Genomic DNA, 12,329 nt, shown 5'->3' with positions numbered 1-12,329 from the left:
TGCCTTGTGGATTGGAGTTTTTATTTAGACTCCAACAATCATTCTTCAAGTGACCCTTCTTTCCATAGTTTGTAACACTTTAAATTCTTCTTGCTTCTCGACTTCGATCTACCATGTTTGTGACTACTGCTTTGGCCACGTTCTGTTGATCTCCCTCTCATCATTGTCATCGTTGTCAACGCTTCTGCTTGTTGCAGATTTACTTGTTTGTCTTCCTTATTCTTGCGCCGATTTTCTTCTTGTAGAACAACAGCTGCAACGTCATCGAAGACTAGACTAGTGACATTACTGTTTGTCAAGTTGATGATGAGTTGATCATATGAATCCGGTAGACTTTGAAGTAGAAGTTCAACACGTTCTTGTTCTCCTATTTTACAGCTTAAGGATGTAAGCTGAGAAAATAAGGTGTTCAGTGTATTTAAGTGCTCCGTCACTGAAGTATATTCTGACATACAGAGAGTGTACAATTTCCTCTTAAGGAAAATTTTAATGTGCAGCGATGTGGCCTCGTACAATTTGGTAAGATGATCCCATATCTCCTTAGCTGTCTTCTTCTCCTCGATGCTTGACAATACTTCATCTGCTAATGCTAGATGAAAGTTTGTCATAGCATTCCCGTCCATCTCGTTCCATTTGATGTCATCTGCGAAATCCACTGGCCTTTCGCTGATAGCTGCTAGACAATCGTCTTTCCTCAGGATGACCTTCATCTTCAATTTCCACAATGAGAAATTTCTCCCATTGAACTTTTCAATATCAAATTTCGTTGCCATTGCTTCGTTTACGGATAGCTCCCACTATTTCACTATCGTGAATAGTTCCCACTATTTCACTATCGTGAATAGTTCTCTGGAACCTTCAAAGAATGTGTAATAACTTCTTACTTTCTTATATTGGAGGATCCACCTTTTGGTGGCAACCACAAAGACAATAAGCATATATTACACACTATAATCTAGCTCGGACACCAATTGTTGCGGAAGACGGCTATCGGATAGAGCAAAATCGCAACTGATAATTTGAGAAAATAAAAATGAAGATAAAAAGAGACACAAAATTTACGTGGAAAACCCCTGAATTATATAGGGTAAAAATCACGGGCAACGGTAGAAGAATTTCACTATGAGAAAATAGGAATTACAACCTCTCTCGATCTACCAAGGAGAAAACAATGATAATTCTCTCTTGATAAAAAGGAGAAAACAACTCTCAAGAAACTCTCTAAATTCTCTCTAGTATTGGAAGAAAGCTAGAATGCTTTGGGATGGTTTTGAAGCTAAATGAGCTAGGGTATTTATAGTTGAAGCTTTAAGGACTAATTTGTAAATATCCTAAATTACAATGACTAATTGTATAGTTTTACCATCCAAAATTTTTAACAATTTGGTGGCCAAATTTGACCAATTTTGCCACCCCATTAATGCCACCAAATTGCCACCCATAATGTTGACAATTGATGCAATTTGGTGTGCCAATTTTCAACAGTATGTATATCTAATTAATTTTTTGGGTATAACATCATTATATGATTTTTTTAATCAATTAATCCGATTTGAATATTTGATTAATAAATATCATAGTACAGTTATGAATCGGATAAACTTTCGGTTCATTACAATTTTAGGAGTGGAAAAACTGATATAGTTCAAGGGTTAAATCACAAATTAAACCATTTTTATTTGCATAAAATTCAAAACAAATAAAAGACTTTTTTGAAGATTTATGTTACATACTTATCATTTAAGATATTTGGCGGTTCTCTCTAGAAAAAAAATTCATTAAAAAATAATTAAAGAAAATATTATTTCTTTTAAAAACCATATATTTAAATAATTATGTTTGTAAATGTACTCATATCTATAATAATTACTAAAAATTCTAACATATACTATATTTGGCGGGTGCTCAACTAAATGTTTGACAGGTAATCCAACCAATTCTAATATTAATTTTTTTTCCTTTTTTGTTTGTCAATGCTTCCGTGGAAGATCGATCACAGTACTAATCTCAAAATACCCTCCAAAAAGAAATTTTTTTCACTGTATAAACTACAACCCAGAAGCAAAGAAACAGCAAAAAGAAAATAAAATAATACTAATTGTTTAAAATAAAACACTTTTGAAGGCTAGAGAGAGAGTGATGAAAAAGGAAGAAAAAAGTGGAGAAGTGTTAGCAGAAAAGGAGAAAATTTGCGTGAAAAGTTGAGTCGGAGGGTATTATTGGTAGGGAATGGGAAAACAGAGGTTCCCTGTACCCCACTCCTTGGAAACTTTACGACCCTCAGGCTCTCCTTCATCATTACAACTCCCTTCTTCTTCCTCCTCCTCCTGACGCTGTTTCTGCAAGGAAGTTAGCGGCTTCATTGTGGGAGTTCCATCTATACCTCCCTATCGTCCTCATAAAATGCATAGAGGTGGTGTTAACAACACTAATGGCCGGTACCACCAACGCCACCACCACAACAAGAACCAAGCCATTGATTTTTCTCATTTCTTGGCTGATCCTAGCCCCAGCTCCGACCCTGACCAGGTATTTCAATTTCTTTTTCTTTGACTAAGTATTTCAATTTCTTTTTCTTTGTCCCATGCTTTACTTATGTTTATATGTGTGTGCATTTTTCATTTTTGTTCTCGTATGTTTGTTTCCTTTCTAAAGGGTTTCCCCCTTCCTATTGGTGAGATTGAGTTGATTGATTTGGTATTTGGGTCTTGTATTTGGTAAACGAGGACATGGTTTGTTCTTTTCTTATTCTCCTTTTAACTGGGCTGAGATGATGTTTGCAGTTTATGTTGATAAAACAATATTTTCAGTCTTCATATGATCCATATTGGTTATTTGATTATTGTTCTGCCAAATTTTTACTATATTTTTGTTGGTCCATAGAGTGTTTCTTGTCTGTTAGGTTAGATTATAAGTTTGTAATGTCCTTTTTTCATGTTTGATTGGGGAAAAAATTGTCAAGCGTTTTAAACGAGTTCAAAACCTAATGGTGCTAAACAGTTTTACAATGAGGAGTGAGAATCATTAATTGATAATTAGTAAATAGATGACCCAGCAAAGTATAGTTGATTTAATCCAGTCTTTGGTGGCTTCGGGACAATGTCTTCAGCCATTTGTACAAGAACACAGCTTTAGAGGTTACCCGAGCTTGTAAAAGACCTTCTGTCTCTAACTTTCTGTTTTATTTCTTATATCAGCCAGAGAGTTCTAGTAGTTTGAGGAGGCATATTGCTCAAACACTGATGAAACACCATCGATCGATTGAAAACAATAATCATGCCCTACAGCCTGTATCGCCTGCAAGCTATGGCAGTTCAATGGAGGTAAATTTTATTTTCTTCCTACTGAAATTTGTACTATCTGTAAAATATGTACACAATAGGAAAGGTGGTCACATACACGGCTCAAATGCATAGTTGCATGGAGCAACCAAACCAATATAACCTGCAGTGATCAGCAGCAATATATGTATTATATAAGAAACATAGTCACTAGTAGGTGATTTAAAACTTGCCGATTCGAGGGAAAAGAAACGACGGGACTGCTCTCAATCTTCTTGCTGGGTTCCTCCCCTGGATGGGTTCCTCCCCTGGATGGGTTCTTAAAGCTAAATGTTGATGGAGCGATGGTTTCGGGTTGGGATAAAGGTGGTATTGGAGGTCTGGTTAGGGATACTAAAGGTGTGTTGCTTCAGTGGTTCTCTGAACCAGTAGGGGGAGGTCCTCCTGTCATGGCAGAGTTGTTGGCGATTAAGAGGGGGCTGTGTCTTATGGAAGAGCAAGGTTATGTTCTTAATAAGAGGTTTATTCTGGAAACTGACTCAATTAATGCTTTGAAGTGGATCAAGAATCCGGGCTTATGCCCCCCTTTGTTTCTATCCTTGGTGAACGATATAGTTGAGCTGTTGGCAAGAAAGGATATTATTATAAAGCATATTTTGAGAGCGGCAAACTGGGAAGCTGATAAACTAGCTAAAGATGGGATAGGGTGATTCTTGGTTTATATTGGTTATGTTTTTTGAAGGAAATGTTATATTCTTGTTGTAAGTTTTGGAGTTGAGTCTTATGTTCTTCATTTGGAGGTTTTGGAGTCTGTTAGGCTCTACCTATGTATTATTGTTTTTATGAATAAAATTTTCTAGGCACTCTTTTCCTTCTTCCTTAATCCTTCATGTTACTCACATAACATGGAGGATTAGAAGGGGGTTTTTAATGAGGCCACTATTCTATCAAAATAAAAAAGAAACATAGTCACAACTCACAAAGCCCCCAAGCTGAACAATTATAATTCTTTCTTATATTGATACTTCAACTGAAGCTACTCGACTTAGAGCTAAGGGAATAATGGTTTTTAGGAGTCTTGAATATGGGGACGAGCTTCAGCCTTGTGACCAAGTTGATTCGTCTTTGTTGTAGTCTGACTAATTTCCCCTAGGCTCTAACTAAAATTTAATTCTTTATGTTATTGAGTTAGGTTCTAAGTTAAAATATAGCTGGGTGTTCATGGCATCTTAATTAGATTTTTTACATATTTCATGTTTTATTCCAATCATAGAAATACATAGCATGCTTTCCTAGGAAAGCATTTGAGAGTTGAGTTAATAGGGTGTTATTTGTTGATAGGAAAGCATTTTTGATTAGGATTTCTTAAATGTTGATATTAACAGAAACAACGGTGCTGAAATTGAATGCAGAGAACGTCCTTTCACTCCCTGTATTGTTTGCTTATTTGTAGATCTTTCCCACTTGTTTTTTTTTTCACATTCCGGGCCATCTAGAGTCTCAACATGCATTTCCTCCCTTTTCAGGTTGCACCTTATAATCCTGCAGTCACACCTGGCAGTTCCATAAGTTTTAGGGGAAGAATCGGTGAGTCACATTATAATCTCAAACATCTACAGAACTGCTGAAAGTACTAAACCATATTTGGAGTCTGGAAGAACACATGCATCCAATATATCATTGATAAAAGCATTGAAGAAGGAATTAGATCATTCCCGTGTTAGGATCAAAGATTGCTACGAGATCAGCAAGCTTGTCGACGAGAAATTGATGGTTTGATGAAGCAGATTGCTGAAGACAAATTGGTTAGGAAGAGTAAAGAACAGGACCGGATTCATGCTGCTGTACAGTCGGCAAGGGATGAACTAGAAGATGAGAGAAAGTTAAGAAAACGATCCGAGAATCTACACAGGAAGTTAGCTCATGAAGTCTTTGAGTCAAAAGTTTCTCTTTCTAATGCCTTGAAAGACCTTGACAGGGAAAGGAAATCGAGGAAGCTTTTGGAAGATCTTGCGATGAGTTTGCGAAGGCAATCAAAAGCTACGAAAGGAGGTGCATACACTAAGACAGAATCCAATGAAGATTGGACAGGTGGCTGACCATGATCGTTTGATTCTTCATATATCTGAATCATGGCTTGACGAGCGGGCGCAGATTAAGCTAGAAGAAGCTCAGTCTGGTTTCTCCAAACAGAATCCAATAGTGGACAGATTAGGTTTTGAAATAGACCTTCCTTCAAGCTAAACATATTGGTAGTTCGGATTCCAAGTGTACTGATTATTTGTCGCGAAAGGATAGGAGGAAGTCACTTGAATCTATCCCTTTAAATGAGGCTGGTAAAGATGCTTGTGACGAGGAAGACTCTGCTAGCAGTGATTCAAATTGTTTTGAGCTGAACAAGCCAAGCAGTGTTGACATGAATTCACATGAAGATGAAGCTCTAAATTATGACGGTGAGGAACTACAGAAATCAAATCATGCTGAGAAAAACTTTCATCATGAGAAGATTAAAAGCCAGCATCCATCCGGCTTACAAATTAAATCTGAAGAAAAGATGGGCAGAGCTACGAGTAATGAAAATAAAAAGTCCCAGTTGGCAGATTCAGAACAGGTACTTTCTGTAGGGAACACCACTGAAGCAACTATTTCGGAAAAACAAGCTACTCAATATGGGAACAAGGGAAGAAAGAATAAGCTTGACGAGATGCATGGACTAAGCTCAAATTATGTACTGGACAACTTGATAAGAAATCATATAGCATTGTCGGAAGGTGGGAATATGAACGAGGAAAACAACTGTGGGGAGGCTTCTTGTAGTAAACCTCCATGGAAGAACCAGCCTAGCCCAGTGCGGCAATGGATGACGAAAATTACACCCCCTGATGTTGACGTATCGAAGTCTTCTTTGAAGCTACCTCAGCTATGAAGGATAACACTTTGAAGGCCAAGCTTCCTGAAGCAAGTCCAAAGGGCAACGTTCTCGTTTAAAAATATCAAGGGCAAGTCATAGCTCAAAGTGGTGTTTTTACTTTGAACAATAAGCTGAAGAACTTGGTTAACTCGCCGGAATGGCTGCTTCTGCATTGCTTTTCATTCCAACATTGTGGTTTATACGAATACTGGCCATGTTGCAATCTGTAATTCTGGAAACTTTTGTTTTATGTCTATTTATTTGAGTAATTAATATCACAGTATAGTTACGAATCAGATGATGTTGGTCAAATATGAATACTAGCAGCCGGTGGCTGCTTGATATTCAAAGGTGGGGGGGCTGCTAAAACAAATTGGGGAGGGGGGCTGCCCAAAATATTTTTATTTTTAATTACAATATTAGTCCCTAAGTTTTAACTATAAATACCCTAGCTCATTTAGCTTCAAAATCATCCCAAAATCTTCTAGTTCTCTCTCAAGTGTGTTGTGTAAACACCTGTAAATTTTATCTTAGTAAAAGATCTGCAGCAGCCCGGAGACGTAAGCACAATTGGCTGAACTCCGTTATCAATTTCGGGTATTATTTTTCCGCTTTTATTTCGCATTCTTACAAATCTGGTTATAGGGAAATTACTCGTACTCGGTTTATTTCCTAACAACTGGTAATCAGAGCTTTTGGTTGTGAATTTTGTCAATTTTCTCGAGGTTACTATTCATTACTATTCACGTGAATAGTGAATTTCGTGAATAGTGAAATTCGGTCGGCGATACGAGTTTGTCGACGGAGGTGTTCTAATACACGGCGGTTCGCAGAAATTGTCAGAAACGATCCAAACGAAGCCAGATTCGAGTGGGAGCGATGGCTGCAGACGAAGGGAAGGTGAAAATTGAAAAGTTCGATGGTGCGGACTTTGGCTTTTGGAAGATGCAGATTGAAGATTTTCTGTATCAGAAAAATCTATATCAACCTCTTTCAGGAAAGCAACCAGAGGGCATGAAGAAGAAGACTGGCTCTTCTCGACAGACAAGCCCTCGGAGTTATCCGACTGACGTTATCCGCAATGTTGCTTTCAACATAGCAAGGAAAAGACCACGGCGGGTCTTATGGCGGCTCTCTCCAGTATGTAGAGAAGCCATCGGCCTCAAACAAAGTTCATTTGATGAGGCGATTATTCAATTGCGGATGACGGAAGGGGCATCGGTGGCACCCCTAAATGACTCAACACAATCACAACCAGTTGAGTTCAGTGGAAATTGAATTCGATGATGAAGTTCGAGCTTTAATTCTCTTATCATCTCTACAGACAGTTGGAATGCTACTGTTACAGCAGTCAGCAGTTCGTCGGGAAACAGCAAATTAAAATTCGACGATGTTCGGGATCTGGTACTGAGCGAAGAAATTCGACGGAAGAAATCGGGTGAAGCATCAACCTCCTCAGCCTTGCACACGGAGTCTAGAGGGAGAACTTCAGAAAGAAATTCAATCGTGGCAGATCGAAATCCAGAAGGGGAAAATCAAGAACAGGAAATAAAGATTTTACCTGTTATAATTGCGGCAAGAAGGGTCACTTCAAAAGAGATTGCCGAGCACCGAAGAAAAATACCGGCGCACAGGAATCTGCAACATGACGGAGGAGACGGTGATGCCATGATTCTAAGCGTCAACAGTCCGATTGAATCATGGATCTTGGATTCAGGGGCATCTTTCCACTCCACCCCATGCCAAGAAATCATGGAGAACTATGTCAGTGGTGATTTGGGAAGGTTCATCTTGCTGATGATGAAACCTTGAAGATTGTCGGAAAAGGAGATATCCGACTAAAGCTGCCAACCAGACCACCTGGAAGCTGACAGGAGTGAGACATATTCCTGGCCCTCAAAGAAATCTGATTTCTGTTGGACAGCTTGATGGAGAATACAGTACAACCTTTTCAGGCTGTGAATGGAAGATTACAAAGGAGCACTCATCATTGCTCGTGGTAAGAAGACTGGTACTCTCTATGTAACCTCAAATTTAGAGAATATCATTGCAGTAGCAGATGCTGAGGAAAATCAAACCTATGGCACCAAAGCTTGGCCATATGAGCGAGAAAGGAATGAAGATACTTCTGTCAAAAGGGAAGCTGCCGGATCTAAAAGTGGATGTCGGACTATGCAAGGATTGCATCTTTGGCAAACAAAAGAAAGTCAGTTTTGCAAAGATTGGCAAGACACCCAAGGCAGAAAGGTTAGAATTGGTTCATACTGATGTATGGGCATCCCCAGTTCCATCTCTTGCAGGCTCACTATATTATGTCACCTTCATCGATGATTCAAGGAAGGTGTGGGTTTATTTTCTGAAGAAGAAATCAGAAGTCTTTGATACCTTCAGAAAATGGAAGGCCATGGTGGAAAATGAGACTGGTTTGAAAGTCAAGAGGTTGAGGTCTGACATGGAGGAGAGTACAGAGACAGTAGATTCAGAGATTTCTGCGCAAACAATGGGATTAAGATGGAGAAACAGTTCCCATAACCGCAACAGAATGGCGTAGCAGAGCGCATGAACAGAACTCTGAATGAACGTGCTAGAAGCTGAGGATACATGCGGATTGCCCAAATTTCTATGGGCTGAAGCTATCAACACTGCAGCTACCTGATCAACCGTGGGCCCTCTGTTCCTTTGGATGGCGGAATACCAGAGGAAGCTTGGAGCAAGAAAGAATAAACCTTTCATACTTAGAGTGTTTGGTTGTATTTCTTATGTACACATAGACTCTGCTGAAAGAAGTAAACTTGATGCTAAGTCCAACAAATGTGCCTTTGTTGGTTATGGCGGTGATGAGTTCGGTTACCGGTTTTGGGACTACGAAAATCGAAAGATCATCAGAAGCAGAGACGTCATTTTCAATGAAAATGTGATGTACAAAGACAGGTCAAACCGCAGAATCAAGTAATACCGAGGCTGAAACAAAGGAATTTGCTGAGTTCGAGGAGATTTCTGAAAATGATGTTCAGATCAGTCCTGAAGCAGTTCAAGAGGAAGAACCAGGTACACCAGAACTGAGACGCTCCTCCAGAATTCCTAAACCAACCCAACGGTATTCGCCTTCTTTGCACTACTTGTTGCTGACTGACAATGGTGAACCAGAGTGCTATGATGAAGCCATGCAGGTGGAGGATTCAGTCAAGTGGGTCTTCCATGAAAGATGAGATGGACTCGCTTATGTCAAATCAGACGTGGGAATTAGCTGAATTACCACCAGGCAAGAGAGCGCTCCATAACAAGTGGATTTACAGGATCAAAAAGCACGATGGGAGCAAACGCTACAAAGCAAGATTGGTATCAAAGGTTTTCAGCAAAAAGAAGGTATTGACTACAATGAAATTTCTCTCCAGTCGTAAAACTGTCTACAATCAGACTGGTGTTGAAAATTGTAGTTGCAGAAAATTTACATCTTGAGCAGTTAGATGTAAAGACAGCTTTCCTTCATGGTGATTTGGAGGAAGAAATCTATATGAGGCAGCCAGAAGGCTTCATAGAGGCAGGCAAGAAAAACCTGGTATGCAGGTGAAGAGCTTGTATGGTTTAAAACAAGCTCCTAGACAGTGGTACAAGAAGTTCGATAGTTTCATGGGTAGTAGTGGTTTTACCAGATGCCAAGCAGATCATTGTTGTACATCAAGAGGTTCGACAACAGCTTCATTATTTTATTATTGTACGTTGATGACATGCTCGTTGCAGGCTCAAACATGCGAGATTATACACTTAAAGCAAAAATTGTCGAAGCAGTTTGCTATGAAGGATCTGGGCGCTGCAAAGCAGATTCTTGGATGAGGATCAAGAGAGACACAAAGTCGGGGACTTGATGTTATCACAGGCTGAGTACATCAACAAAGTACTCTCCAGATTCAACATGCAAGATTCTAAACCAGTAAGTACACCTTTAGGTGTTCATTTCAGACTCTCCAAAGAACAGTCACCAAAGACGGAGGAAGACGTGCACACATGGTGAAGGTGCCGTATGCCTCAGCAATTGGAAGTCTGATGTATGCCATGGTTTGTACCAGACCAGATATTGCTCAAGCAGTGGGAGCTGTTAGCAGTACATGAATAATCCAGGCAAAATACACTGGGAGCAGTCAAATGGATCCTCAGATATCTGCGAGGTACCACAAACAAAGCACTTTGTTTCAAAGGTGGATACGATACTGACAGGCTATGTAGATGCTGACTTAGCCGGAAATGTTGACATCAGAAGAAGCACTACAGGGTATGCTATACTCTAGGAGGAACCGCAGTGAGTTGGGTTTCTCAACTACAGAAGATAGTTGCTCTCTCTACAACCGAAGCAGAATATGTCGCTGTTACGGAAGCCAGCAAGGAGATGTTTGGCTCCAAAGTTTCTTGGAAGAGTTAGGCAAGAAACAAGAAAACATGTCTTGTATTGCGACAGTCAAGTGCTATCCATCTAGCGAAGAATCCGTCTTTTCATTCCAGGACGAAGCACATACAATTGCGATATCATTTTATCCGGTCTCTTCTGGAAGATGGGATTTTGAAACTTGAAAAGATCAGTGGAGCTCAAAATCCAGCAGACATGTTGACAAAGACGGTGACCACGGACAAACTGAAGTTGTGTTCAACTTCAGTTGGCATGCTAGAGTAACAAGACTAGAAAAGCTGCTGCATCGATCGAGGTGTGAAGATAGATTAAAATCAGTCTTCAAGTGGGAGATTGTTGGTCAAATATGAATACTAGCAGCCGGTGGCTGCTTGATATTCAAAGGTGGGGGGGCTGCTAAAACAAATTGGGGAGGGGGGCTGCCCAAAATATTTTTATTTTTAATTACAATATTAGTCCCTAAGTTTTAACTATAAATACCCTAGCTCATTTAGCTTCAAAATCATCCCAAAATCTTCTAGTTCTCTCTCAAGTGTGTTGTGTAAACACCTGTAAATTTTATCTTAGTAAAAGATCTGCAGCAGCCCGGAGACGTAAGCACAATTGGCTGAACTCCGTTATCAATTTCGGGTATTATTTTTCCGCTTTTATTTCGCATTCTTACAAATCTGGTTATAGGGAAATTACTCGTACTCGGTTTATTTCCTAACAGATGAAGTTTGGGTCCGTTACAATTTTGATTAATTCCATTTCATCCCAAGGAATCGTTCCGTCCATCCACAAAAAAATTAACATTTTTTCAGAATTTTTTCTTATTTTTGTTTGGCGTGATTCTCATAAAGAAAGATCGTTATCCACGAAAATAATTTTTAGTTAAAAATTATGGCATCCTCATCATTTTGTAAATATTTATCATTTCCGATCAAATCGGACATATTGTTTTAAATGAGTTTTTTTTGTTCGGCACGTCTCCTTGGTAACATTTATCCATTTGGTAACTGGGGTCTGGGCCTGGCCTTAGGGAAACTCGAAAAGGTTATAGACAAGATGGCATCGGATGTTTTGGGCTGAGCAGCTGCAAATTGAGGAAGTGAACTGAAAGGTGGTTGCTCTAACTCCACAAGGACGTTCCAAAGGCGGCGAAGTTCTACTCACAAGGACTCGACGTCTCCGTCAACATCTGCACGCTTCGGTGGGCCGAGCTTCAGTCTGGTCCTCTCAAGCTTGCTCTAAGCAATCCCCTGGTACTACTTCAACATTATTGCTTTTACCGGCATGGAAATTTAATTAAGTTTCTCTGATGATTTTGAACTTGGTTAGAGATGCACAAAATGAATAAGATTGTGGGTAGTCCCAGATTTACTGAGAGTAAAAGCTGTGTTGAAAATAGATAATTCTGACACAGTTTTGTTTGCCAGTGATAATGCGATCCAGAATGGTTACTCTTCAGTTTATCATTCACAGTGAGTATTAATAGTACAGTAACAAAACTAATGACATTAGGAGCTGAACTAGATGGTCCCATCAAATATGAAATCCATGGCAGGGTATTAACTCCATTATCTCTTCATCCCTGATATTCTTATGCTTAGCTTGATAGTGAACTGAAGCTGCCAGTCTGAATTTCATCATTATTTTCAGGTTGCCGCCATGCGTTGCGTTGATGGTCACATGGTTGGCCTTTATGAACCAGCATAAAATGTTCTAGAGATGCCCCTTCAACAGAGTGACCGAT

At 39.5% G+C, this 12,329-nt stretch overlaps 1 pseudogene; it reads left to right on the top strand.

Annotated features, from left to right (window-relative positions):
• Positions 1 to 2,139: 2,139 nt before the first annotated feature.
• Positions 2,140 to 6,493, top strand: LOC120155173 (annotated as a pseudogene).
• Positions 6,494 to 12,329: the final 5,836 nt, after the last annotated feature.

The sequence above is a fragment of the Hibiscus syriacus genome, unplaced genomic scaffold (genome assembly GCF_006381635.1).
Source record: "Hibiscus syriacus cultivar Baekdansim isolate YM2019G1 unplaced genomic scaffold, ASM638163v2 tig00111166_pilon, whole genome shotgun sequence".
Lineage (NCBI taxonomy): Eukaryota > Viridiplantae > Streptophyta > Magnoliopsida > Malvales > Malvaceae > Hibiscus > Hibiscus syriacus.
Note: the sequence above shows the minus strand (reverse complement) of the source record. Positions and strands in the feature narration are given on the sequence as shown.